The following is a 12,034-nucleotide window of genomic DNA, read 5'->3' on the forward strand; positions in this document are numbered from 1 at the left end:
AGTAATGCCTTCAATTGTGTTGACTTTGACCTATTATTGGAGGCATTGCGTATTCTTAACATATCTCCAGCAGTTATTGATTGGTTTCGAAGCTACCTCTGTGGACGTCGGCAGTGTGTACGCAATGAGAATTCTTTCTCTACGTGGTGCGATATTTCCGCCGGTGTCCCGCAGGGTGGCGTCCTTTCTCCTCTCTTATTTTCTTTGTTTATTAACTCTATCACACAATCCCTCACTTCTTCTTATCATCTTTATGCTGATGACCTCCAGATTTACACCCAGTCGTCTATTCAAGACTTACCACGTGCCATTAGTACTACCAATGTGGACCTTGAATCCATTCGTCATTGGAGTCAGTCCTTTGGCCTTAAAGTTAATCCATCCAAAACACAATCGATTATTATAGGTAGCACTTGGTTCAATTCTCGTCTAAATCTAGCCTCCTTACCCCCTGTGGTTTTCGATGGTGTCTGTATTCCTTATTTGGATACAGTCAGGAATTTGGGGGTAATTTTTGATAAATGTCTGACTTGGAAGCCGCAAGTTGCTGAGGTTAGCAGGAAGGTGTTTGGTGCGCATTTCTCTCTGAGAAGGCTTAAAAACTTTTTGCCGACTAAAACCAAAATTACTCTGGCCCAGAGCATTCTCCACCCGATACTGGACTATGCAGATGTTTGCTACCCAGATTTGTCAGTAACTCTGCTCAATAAATTGGAACGGCTCCAAAATATGTGTGTTAGGTTCATCTTCGGACTACGTAAATTTGACCATGTCTCCCAATTTCGCGCACAAATTAAATGGCTGCCCATCCATCGGCGTAGAGATCTTCATATTCTTTCACTTCTCTATTCAATTCTGTTCTATCCCTTTACGCCTTCTTATCTTAAAGATCGCTTTACTTTCCACTCTTCTACACTCTGTCGTCCCCTTCGCTCCTCTGATACTCTCTTACTTAACTTGCCCTCTCATACCTCTAACTCTTATTCCAACTCTTTTACCATTTCTGCGATCAGATTGTGGAATTCTCTCCCTGAATCGATTCGACTCCCGATCCCCTTCTCTTGATTCCTTCAAACAACGTGTCAAGGATCACTTCCTCAACTCCTAAGTTTCGTCTGTTCTCTACTATCCTTTCATTTATTTCCTACATTTGTACTTCATTTTTCTTTTTCCTTTAAAAGTATATAAGCATTTAATATTATTGTGTATTTATTGTTATGTATGTATTAATAATATTATTGTTATTTGTATGTATATGTATATTAATCTATGGATATGTATATATTTTTATTATTACTTATTATGTAGTGTACTTATGATGATATTCTTTGGTTGCACCCCTTTTGCATATCCGAAATGTCTATCCTAAGGTTGCCTGGAAGAAATTGCTACATAGCAATAAGGCCGCCTGTTGCACATTGACTTACTACTACTATTATACTTAAGCTTTTGTATTGTATTTTAATTGTAATTTTATGTGCAATAAAGAATATTTCATTCATTCATTTATTAAAGTAAAATGTTTACCACCCCTGAATTCTAACTTAACGTGGAAAAGAGTTATATTTAACTAAATAAATTTTTAAATCACGCTTTGCGTGGGCCAAAGAGCTCGCAAAACGAACGAAAAATTATTAACAAGTAAATCACGATTCATCACAGAGGCCAGATGTGTTCAAATAAAACAATTATATTCAAAATGGCCGACCGCAATGCATGAAAACGCAATTAAAATTTAAACCTCCCGGAATTACGACATCTGACCCATGAGAATGACGAGTTCGCAGTGTAACTAAAAACAGTAGACAGAATCGATTTGATAAGAATCCTTTGTCCAATAAAGAACATGAACATCTGATCATAGAAGTAAGTACCTTTGACAACAAAAGAATGCAATGTTTGTCTAAATATTTGGGATAAAGACTATGAGAAAATTTCACTAGCAAGAGGCATTTGGTATAGGACGATACAACCGCGACCTCCACGAAAGCCTTAGATTGATGTTGCGGATCTCTCTAAGGAATCTCTTGTTTCAGCATTTACAATCAGATCTGGTCACATTCCCCTAAATAAGTTTTATCACTAAATACGTATCAAAACTTCACCCCTCTGAGATTACTGCAAAAGAACAGAAGACCTGATCCATCTGTTACTGGAGTGTGACCACAATGGGACCGCAAGATTTGGCGTTGAGGAGATTGGACATATTGGAGACTTAAATATTGCTCTGGGAAACCGTTTACATAAAATAGCCAAAAAGATTTATACTAACGTAACCTATTGCATCAAATCCAAAAACACCCCTAACGGACCACGCAATTTGAATATCTCTATGGCACAAAATGTCCCTAACTGACCACGCAATTTGAAATTCTCTATAAATACCATGTAGTACAGTGTTTACCACTGCACTACATGGTATTTATAAAAATTAAGCTTTGTTAAAAACTAAGAATAAAAAAAGTCTACTTAAACAAGACTGGTCTTGGACAGTCTGTATCGCACATTGACTCAACTATACATATACTATACATATGCTTTGATAAGTTGTAGTGGAACATGTTAAAAATAGAAAAATATACATCGTTGGTTAAATTCGAAAACCTTATAACGTCGAATCACTATTGTAACAATCTCTGAGTATACCTTTATTTTATAACTAAAAGAACGCGTACAAATTATATTTCAAGCTTTAATTACCCGAAAGTACGCTTGAAGATTAAACAAAAAATCTCGTCCAGAAGCGGAGTAACGAGGTTTTCAAATTTAGCCGACGAAACGTAAACAACAACCTGTATTTATCAAATAACAAGATAATAGAATAAATAAATGTGTTTGTACTTTTACAATGTAGAGATATATTTTAAAAGGAATAGCTGGAATTGGACCGCGCTTTGTTTTATCAGAGGTATAGTGAATAAATCCGAGTACAGTAATGTAGTACTGTACAGTTATGGGTGTTACGTTACTTCATATGCATATATGGGCTTCACATAGTGTAACTCTCTGTGACAGAACGAGGAGCAATATAACAAAAGATCATAAAGAGCATTGTGGTATGAAAGATGATGTGCTGACAAGGATAGAAAAAGAAATGCTACTATAATTCGGTGAACTCGCAAACTATATATGCTAGTTTAATAATAAACTAGCATATATAAATTAATAGCATATAAATTACTAGAGCGAACAGATGGAAACGTAAGGAAAGGTCGATCTCGGCGCTTATATTGACCATTTTGTGGATGTCCTAGAAAAGGCGAGGACAAAATAAACCGATGTGAATGACAAGACTGATGCCAATGAAAGAAAAGATAGAGTATTGTCAAAAACGTAACAAGTAACCAAACTCCCTGGGGTACCCAAATGGAAAGATAAAAAAAACAGTAATGGAAATATCCGAAGAGAATGTATTACTTATGTTGAATCTTCAATGTTTACGTTAATTTCTGTAACTCATACAGAAGTCACAACAGTTAAACAAAACGTCGAATTAAAATCACACATAATACAACGGTACACTGTGGCAATTCTGACAAAATATTTAGAACAAAAAAGCATCCAGAAGATTGACGACCGTGTTCGGGAATATACTTTTTATTGGCAACGCCTACGACACATTTTGTCACCGAAGCGATGGAATTATGACTAAAGTACTGACATGTGTTTGACCGACGTTTTATGGTTTCAAATCGTTTGAAATTGGTTTTGTATTTGTTTTTGGAAATGCTTGATCATACTGTTCCAGATTAAGTAAGTCATTGTCCGTCTCGCTGTCTACAATCCATTACTATTTGCTGCAACATTTAAGTCTTCTTAAACATAATAATTGTAACTTTTCATTGAAAAAAAAACGGACCTCAAAAGTTTGCTTAACAGCCGTTAAGTAAACTTTTGAGGTCCGTTATTCGATTTCCATGAGATCTCCTCATAAAATTCTGACTTTTGGTGACAGTAGGACTGTTACGGATTCCTTCCTTTTCCACATTTAATATTTTCTTTTCTGGTTGTCTTGGTGATACTGATTTGTTGATTACATGTATATGGAAAATAATTAGTAATTTGTGATAGCCGAAACGAACTCAAAACAATATCAGGAACCACTTCGAAAGTGTACCCTTTGAAACAAAAGAAGAACTTTCAGAAGCTGTACGCAATTGATAGAGAAATTGGAATACACGGTCATGCCTGTAAAATTTGAGAATTTCTTTCGATTTTCATGCGATCCCCACATCAGATTCTGACTTGGTGATAATGGGACCACTACGACCTTGGAAACAAAAAAAGAATTTTCAAAATCGGTCCACAATTGACGAAGATATTTGAAAATATACATACAGCGGAACGTATAACCTCCTCCTTTTTTGAAGTCGGTTAAAAAACAAGAAAATAGTGTTTTTCCTTTAACTGAATAGCATTTCCGTTCCTATTGCATAATTTAACATAATTATTTAAATAACTCATTTTTTATTTTAAACTTTGTCCGAGCAATACCATTACTTCGCCTCAATAATACAATCACTGCATTGGTGCCTGAATTTTAAATGTACATTTATTTATTCATAGATATGTCCAATACAATGTATTTACGATAGTTAAGTGTACTTAAAAACGCTTACTTTCCTGACGGCCTCCGAGGTCGAGTGGCTTGCAACCGACTTTCATGGTGTCGCTATCTCTGAGGTCCCGCGCTCGATGCCCGGCCGGGTCAATGTAGAAACTAACTTTTCTATTTTGTCTATTTCCATAACACAAGTGCTTTAGCTACTTACTTTGGGATCAGACCAACGTATGTGATGTTATCCAATATTTATTTATTTGGCTGTAAGTTTATTAAAAATCTACACCTTGATAATGTCACTGTATTTTTACAGCCATAGCAAATGTGCTTCGTGAGTTTTTTTTTATGATACCACGTGACGGGATTCGTACGCCTGGTGATAAGCTATACGCCTGTCCAAAGCAGATGCACTCAAAATTTTAAATCGCAAAGATCTGAGGTGCACTACCACTGCGCCCGTCATCCTGAAACATAAGTTGACAGGTTCCTTGCGCCTGTAATTTCACCTGCAGCTTACAAAGTGTAGATTGAGTCGGGATGTGTATATTACTATTTTATTTTCTAAAATTTATTGTGCGCTTACTAAAAAAAAGTGGAACACTATGTTGTAGACTAGAGTTATTATCCTTCATTTAATGTCTCCACCACCTAACCTACACCGCATTTCCAGACAACGTTATGTAAATAATATAAAGTAGAAATTCCAACATTTTATTTGGTAAGGTGTGTTACAGAATCCGCTGAATCCACGCGGTATTTATTTTGCCAGTCGGCTGGATTGCCCCAGTATGCCTCCGCTTATTTTTTGGTTCATAATCCATTTTGTGCTTTCCCCGCTTCTCACAAAGTTTTGTTTATGCCCTCGGTTGTTACGTTGACATAGAGCTAGGTGTTAAACTGGAGCGCGTAGAAGCTTTTGTTACAGTAACAAATAATATATAATTGCGTGCTTATTGCATAAGACAATACCGGAAAGTATGACAAAATAAAATACGGGAATAAACGTGCAAAGCATTTTATGAATAGGACAAGATACCCGGTAAATTATTGAAGATTATATTATAGAATAATAACAGAAAATAGGGCAACTCCTGCCTGTTCGGTGTGAAATTATATTATAATAAATTGAAAAAAGTAAGGTGTTTGTCACAGTATTTTTTTATAATACTAAGTATCAGGATGAACAAGTCGTGCGCCTGACCGTAAGCTACAAGCCTGTCCGTAACAATTGCAGAGCCACTCAGAGCTTTAAATTGCAAAGATCTGTCTTGTTACCCTGAGAAATAAGTTGACAAGTCCCATGTACCTATAATTTCACTAGTACCCTTACCCTTCCAAACTGGAACGCAGTAATGCTAACAATAGTGATTGGCAGAAAAAAAGGTAAGGTGCCAATACTTCTCTGGACGAATACTTTCACAATGGGCTGTACTGCCACTATGCTATATTGAAATAACATTTATTAAATACAGTAGGAACTTACGTATTGATACTGTTTTGCCAGGATCGCGGGTTAGTGTCTTGATCAAAATCATATTTACCATTATTCCATAGAGTATGGTTATGAAATAGAAATTAAATCCCGAACAATTCTGGATTTGAGGCACTTTTGCCCGAACTTTTTTTTTATAGTAAAAAGGGCAGATATGTAATGACGCTTTGTAAGATCGGGTACCGATGTCGCCACTGTTTAGCTTGTGTGCAATTCAAATTTTACGCTCTATTATCTACTACCATAACCTAAATATTTTAATTGGATAGGGCTTAAAACGTGGAAACGACGTAACACAATTTTGAAATTTAACAAAATTAAACTTACAGTCACTTGAGTAAGAGTTATAATACAATATTTCAGTATTTTTTCATCCTGGTTCAGCCATTCACCATCAGGTGGCGTTTTAGTTAAATGCTACTAGTATATAATAGCGAACTATTACACGTTAGATGGCGCTGAAACTTATTTTTCGTTACACTAAGAACTCACGGAGCGGTTTCCACCCGTGTCTGCCGCGGGACCGCGGCATCTGTAGAATGTAATAGTCAGGTATGTGAAATTAGTAGCACATTTGACGGCGCGTTTTACGCCTGTAGTGGTGACTGTTGTTCGCGGTTGCCGCGGCGGGGTACTAGTAGAACCGCACAGGACGCGATCACCTGCGTGCTTGGCGGCCGTCGACGACCGCGTACTTTGGCGGTCGGTTCAGGCGCAATGTGGTGCAGGCGCACGCGGGATGAGTTATCTATTAACCGCGCGATTTGCGATTAACTCCCACTAACTTCGCGGTCCGTTCCGCAGTCGCAATGGTTTCATGCCTGCAACCTCGGCGGCTACGTATCCGCACACACTTTCAGTGTCGCGAGTATTGAAATAAAACCGCTGTCCCGTAGCATCGGCGGGCGCAGATGGAAACCGCTCCGTGAATTGTTAACCTTATTAACCTTAAACTGACGCTACTCAACGAGGGATGTGGTCCTATATAATTGACAGTTAGAAACCATGTGGCTGTTTTTAATATTAAAAAAATATTCCATTTTTATATTATACCTACACTGGTACAGGTGTATTATTCAATTAATATATTAATATAAATTACTCTTACTTTCTTAATGGTGGCCACTAGGCTTGGGCCAATGTCAATTTTATAAGAATGATATAAAAAATATGGCGATCTTCGCCAGTGTCAGTTTTCCATTATACGTTACCACACAGGTTGGTGAAGCCATCACTGTCAAGAGTAAACTCGAGCCATCAACGAGTTTAATAAATTAAATTATGTTGCTTTTTAATGAAGGATTTATTTAAATTTCTATAACTGTTTCTAATTTATTTTGCATGCACATGTAAAATAAAGACGATTTTATTTTATTTATTTTTTAAATGCTTTTGCTATGGAAATTTAAACTAAGTCAGAAATACTAATAAGAAACCATTGACTTACAAATAAATGGACGACGGGTTCAATACAAAAACCACGAAAAAAATGTCCCAAGTCAACCTATTTAAACGTAGTGACATGTGAAGGAATATGAAAAAGCTACAACGTTCAATTTAAATTGTAATGTCATCGCGGTACCTTCTAATTTTGCTTGCTTCGCTGTCAGTCGAACAAACGAAGACTAAAGCGTGAATGACGCTCTGTATACGATTTTAACGCCCTATAAGTTCGGACACTTTTTAGCGCGGACCCGACGTCCATATAATTGTGTTTCGATTTTCCTGCAGCTTCAATCGAACCTTCTTTTATTTCGAACTCATTGGAAAAACTTAATAATTAAGAATACTCTACGTTTAATCTACGAGTGTAATGGAATTTAAATATCTAAATTATCTAAAACAATAATACACATACATTTTTCTTCAAGCAACAGCAACATACAAATTGACATGAAATTGAAACGGTTGCCCGAAATTTGAGTTGTGTTAAAGTTACTCGAAATAAAAGGTTTAGTAATAATAATAATAATAATAACATAAAAGAAATCAATTTAACGTGAATGCTTTTCGCTTCGATATTTTAGGGACTTTAATTACAAAAATCATAGTAGGAAATTCAAACATTTCAGTAAAAATTTATTGTCGATAAACATCAGTCATCGTACTACATTTGAGTCTAGAAATTTCTATGGAGACAAAAAGAAAACATTGAATAATAATAGAAATATAGGAATGAAACTATTTTTCCGGATTTAAATCGCGTATATTTGTTTTTTCAAACAAACCGACGTTTCGGGCCCTTTACAGGTCCCATGGTCACGGTTGACTGACTGTCAGTTCAGTCATTCCTATGTATAACAATCGCGAAAACCTAAGAACTCGTTATAATAGAAATAGTAACTAAAAATGCAAATAGCTGGTGGAATGCTATCTCACTGGTTTTAAAATTTTTGTTTTCACTCAATTTTTTACAAGTTGTATCGCTACAACTTGGCATTTTCACGTTTTATGAGAGATCTTGTACGTACAACGATCGCCATGTCACTGTGGCGATGTTTGTAGGTTCGAGGCAACACGAACCACGCCCCCATACCAAATCTCTTTTTTATATATCTATGGTATCAAATGACGAGACGAACAAGTCGTGCTCCTGATTGTAAGCTACACGCCTGTCCATAACAGTTGCAGTGCCACTCAGAGCTTTAAATCGCAAAGATCTGAGGGGCATTGGCACTGCGCCCGTCACCATGAGACATAAGTTGACAATCTCAAGTGCCTGTAATTTCACCAGCACCCTTCTTACAAAAATGGGTAAAGTGGCAGTACTACCCTGCACGTACTCTTTCACAAGGAGCTTTTCTACTACTGTTATGTCTCAGGGTGACAGGCGCTGTGGTAATGCTCCTCATGTCTTTGTTGATGCAAAGCATTGAGTGGCAATGCAACTTACGTTACTGTTGTGTAATTTATGCTGCATTTGGTTTCATATAAAAATCCCGATTTGTGTCTCACGACGGCGTAAAATGAGTTCCGACTTACGCGCGTAACAACTGTATTTCGGACGCACCGTGTGATGTGCTGATGCGGGTGGAGGAAGGGGTGAGGAAAGTGGAAGATTGGATGCGCGTGATTAGAACGTTTCTTGCTCCAATACAATATATGACTCAAACGCCCGAAACAAACACATAAAAGCAACTAAATGTTCTTCTGGCGCCCCAACTCGAATTTCAGTTCAACGTACACTACACGACTCAAAAAACGTGACTCACAATTTACAAAGTTGGTTATTCATAACCTCGAAAGTAATTTTGAGAGGAAAATGTTTTTTTCTTTTATAACTAACTTAACCTATAGGAACCTAATCATGTCTTTGCGATAAACATTCAACATATCCTGAAAGAACAACTGTTTCGTTATAATTCGGTTTTCGGTGTAATGAAAATTCGAACAAACGTTATTTCGGACAAAACAATTTTCGACTTTGTGATAGGTTACCCTTGTGGACAGGAGTGTCGCTTACCACCAGGTGCATGACTTGATCATTCCATTACTTGGTATTATAAAAAAAAACATTTTTTCTCTCCATTTCAGAAGATAATCGACCGTAGTAAACGATACGCTGTTTGCGTAAACTCATTCCTGGTTTCACTTCCCCCCAGTTTCCTATTTATCGTCTCGGTCCTATTTTTGTTACCGAATTACATTTGTAACGGATCATTGGCGGTCTTATACAGTTTCTGTGTGAAATGGATCCCTTTAACAGGGTGCGTTTATAACTTATACCTGATTTATGTAGCGACGAATAGTGTACAACGTTTCATTGTTATAATATAACAAGCTATACATTGCAAGTTTACTGATAAAAGGGTATCTATATGCATAGAATATATTGTTCTGAATTGAGGAAAATTATTTTCATATTTTTTACGTAATCTTTGTTATAATGTGAAAAGAACCAGTTTTGAACACCGTAAAAAAGTAGCCTGCATGTCGGTTTTCTATCTACAGGAACTTTTCAATTTAGGTCCACCCTCACCGTTCTTCCTTCGGTCGACTAGAAGGTCCGCAGCCATCTTTATGTCGTTGATATTCCACCTATTCGCACTAAGCGCTTTGCTTCCTCCTTTCCGATGCGTACGGCAAAAGAACGGAATGCTCTACCGGCAGCTGTATTTCTTGAAAAGTACAATTTGCGGCTTTTCAAGGCTAGAGTGAATAGGCATTTTAGGCGTTCCAACGTCGGTCACATCGTCGCTTAACATCAGGTGAGATTGTGTTGCATAAAAAAATGTATTTTTTTAAACTGTGTTTTAAATTGATTCGATTATGATATGTTTTAAATTAGTAAATGCTATATTTGTTTTCTTTTTCACAACCAAATGGCGAGACAAACAAGTCGGGTACCTGATGGTAAGCGACAAACTCATAACAATTGCAATGCTACTTAGGTATTTAATTAAAATCTAAGGTGCACTATCACTGTGCCCTGCAGCCTAAGACATAAGTTGATAAGTCCCATGTACCTATAATTTCAAAAGCACCCTAAACCCTTCAAAACAGCAGACATAAGTAAGGTGGCAGTACCTTTCTGCACGAACTCTTTCACAAGGAGTTCTACTTCTTACACATTCTAAATAATACACATTCACGTTCTCCTGCTTGATACGGGTTTTCAGTAACGACAGTACTGTTGTACGGTAACAATTCAGCTTTATGTTACGAGTCCATCAGGTTTAACCAGCTAAACCAATTTTCCTCAAAAACACTGATAAACATAACCCTTCAAAATGGCTAAAAAAGGTTAAAACCGCTTTAACTGTTTCACATTACGAGGGCTTTCCGTGTTCAATCTACCGGCTGATTTTATCGCGGAGGGGAACAGTTTTATTCCTTTTTTTTTTCACAATGTGGTTAATGTGACGATATTTTGAATTTTTCAATTTAACTTTTTCATTTTATAATATTTTTTTTACTTATTTACTTGTTCGTGTTGCGGCTGGAGCCGCGATCTTGGCCCCTTGCAACCAAAATATCTCATTGCCTGTATTTTATGTAACTTGCCTTTGGTAGCTTGGAGTCGCGGACTTTTTTTTTATACTAAGTGGTGGCCTGGTGGTAAGCGACATACCTGTCCGTAACAGTTGCAGTGCCACTCAGGACATTAAATTATATAAATCTGAGGGGCACTGCCACAGCGCCCGATACCCTGAGACATAAATTGACAAGTGTCATGTGCCTGTAATTATAAACATAAATATTAACATTTCGCGATTTTTTGTTTTGCGATTTTGTCTTAAACACGTCAGATATTACTTTTAATATTAGGCAATAAATATTTTTTGTTTCTTTTCCTATTATAACATTTGCCTCTCTAATAACCTCGCATTATTTGAGAAAAGCACTATAAAAGTCTCGACGGAAACCACGCTTGCGCTCGACCTCGTGACTCATACTCGTCCAGCCATCCATTACTTCCTGGCCTCTGCAATAATGTGCCATAATCGAAAGCATTTAATTGAACTAATTTTGTTTCAAAATGTTTTCATTATTATCAATTATTATATTGTAAATTAAGAGAGATAAAACAAAGTTCATAACGTCGCTATTCAACGCAAAGGCCATTTATCAACACTCTATTTAAATGCCGAAAATAATCGTTATTTAAAATGCTCATTAAAATATCGATTAAAATTTAAATTCCGATGATAAACCATGTTATTATATGCATATTGGCGAATATTCCGATGCATTATCTGACTTTACTCGTGAATTGCTGTCGAAATATGGAAACGGTTTCGTCACCCGTTCGCCTCATTTTTTTATGATATTAAGTGACAAGTGTTCGTAATTACGAAAAGTAAAAATACCTACCTATACCGCTTACTTTAAAAAAATAGAAGATTCTAGTAAAATAAATGAAAGTGTTTTGGTATTCCTTTGCTATTTTTGTATTTTCGTTGCGAAAATGAGTTCTAGTGAGAAAAACGATAACGAAATAAGTAATGGATACAGATTCAACCACGTCATCAAAGTTCAGA

General features: G+C 36.6%; 1 protein-coding gene across 1 annotated transcript in view; it reads right to left on the bottom strand.

Moving 5' to 3' along the window:
- LOC113233514 (nectin-2-like) overlaps positions 1–12,034 on the bottom strand; it is an 847,610-nt gene that overhangs the window by 480,390 nt on the left and 355,186 nt on the right. The window lies entirely within an intron of this gene.

This window comes from Hyposmocoma kahamanoa, unplaced genomic scaffold (genome assembly GCF_003589595.1).
Source record: "Hyposmocoma kahamanoa isolate Upper Pololo Valley unplaced genomic scaffold, ASM358959v1 79, whole genome shotgun sequence".
NCBI lineage: Eukaryota > Metazoa > Arthropoda > Insecta > Lepidoptera > Cosmopterigidae > Hyposmocoma > Hyposmocoma kahamanoa.